Source organism: Haliotis cracherodii, unplaced genomic scaffold (genome assembly GCF_022045235.1).
Source record: "Haliotis cracherodii isolate W230 unplaced genomic scaffold, xgHalCrac1.p SCAF_18, whole genome shotgun sequence".
NCBI classification, from domain to species: domain Eukaryota; kingdom Metazoa; phylum Mollusca; class Gastropoda; order Lepetellida; family Haliotidae; genus Haliotis; species Haliotis cracherodii.
The window spans coordinates 11,944,144-11,945,935 of NW_027266273.1; positions in this window are offsets into that span (position 1 = coordinate 11,944,144).

A 1,792-nucleotide genomic window follows, 5' to 3' on the forward strand; every position below is an offset into this window, starting at 1 on the left:
TATACTGTTGACCTGTTGTTTGTCAAGTCAGACCTTGCAAGGAATGTCTTACATGACCCCGGATCCGAACATGATTCGGGGCCAAATTGGTCACATGGTATCCCAAGCCCAAAGAGGCGATACGGTCAATATCTGTACCCAGTGTTGATCGTTTCTCAAACCTCAACTCCTGTGGCCAAGTCAGTATTATTTACAGGCAACTGTATAGCTGGAATATTGTGATTGTGGTATGGACCACACACATTTCACTGGATTCTTAGAGAAGCGGAAGTTTGGTGTGCAGTACTTGAAATTCGTCACTGCTTAACATTACACACTGGTATTGTATAAATAATGTATTGTACAAATACATGTACTTGCAAGCCAGCTGGATGACATTTAAGCTCAAAAGTTTCAGTTGAGTGTCACTAATCTATAACTGAGTTTCCACCCTTGCCAAACAAGGCTGGTACATGAACAGTATTCTGGTGGTGGATGCATGTCATGGTATCCCAATTGTGTGGATCGATGCTCATGTCAATCACTGGATTGTGTGGTCCAGAAACGATTATTTACAGACTGCTGGAATATTGCTGAGTGTGGCGTTAAACAACAAACATGTACGATTCCTGAGTTTTTAGTTTGGCTAAAACCAAAATCCTGTAACAAACTCGACATCCTGTTCATAAACATGAACCAACGTGAAGATTTTGGTGGACTACAGGATTTGCAAAGCATGTGTACTCAAAACTGGGCATCAGATATTTTAAAAATGTTTTTAATCAAGGTGTTCAAGTGATTTGATGCACTTCGCGGTGTAAGACCTGTATTATTACAACATAATTCTTGATTAGGCGCCGCCATTTTGTTTGAAGCAAATGCAAGTAATAAAAGAAATGGAATCCTTTTGGTCAATAGGAGGAACATAGAAGGGACATAACTCTAATAGCCATTGGTGGTGCTATGATCGAGCCTCAGTAAGATCGAAGTATAAGGAATAGACTTTCAGTATTGTGCAAAGGGTAAAGTAGGAATAAAATCTATTCAGATTACTTGTTCTAGTGGATAGTGTCTACCCAGAGTGGAAGGTCAATGGTTCAATCACTGGTCATACAAAGACGTTAAAAGATGGTACTTGTTACCCTTGCTGGAGCTATGCAGTAATGGGATAATACAAGGATTGGTCGGAATGCTTGGAGTAGGGGCGTCCATAATACAAGGATTGGTCGGAATGCTTGGAGTAGGGGTGTCCATAATACAAGGATTGGTCGGTATGCTTGGAGTAGGGGCGTCCATAATACAAGGATTGGTCGGAATGCTGTGAGTAGGGGTGTCCATAATACAAGGATTGGTCGGAATGCTGGGAGTAGGGGTGTCCATAATACAAGGATTGGTCGGTATGCTGGGAGTAGGGGTGTCCATAATACAAGGATTGGTCGGAATGCTGGGAGTAGGGGTGTCCATAATACAAGGATTGGTCGGAATGCTGGGAGTAGGGGTGTCCATAATACAAGGATTGGTCGGAATGCTGGGAGTAGGGGTGTCCATAATACAAGGATTGGTCGGAATGCTGGGAGTAGGGGTGTCCATAATACAAGGATTGGTCGGTATGCTTGGAGTAGGGGCGTCCATAATACAAGGATTGGTCGGTATGCTTGGAGTAGGGGTGTCCATAATACAAGGATTGGTCGGTATGCTTGGAGTAGGGGCGTCCATAATACAAGGATTGGTCGGTATGCTTGGAGTAGGGGCGTCCATAATACAAGGATTGGTCGGTATGCTGGGAGTAGGGGCGTCCACAATACAAGAATTG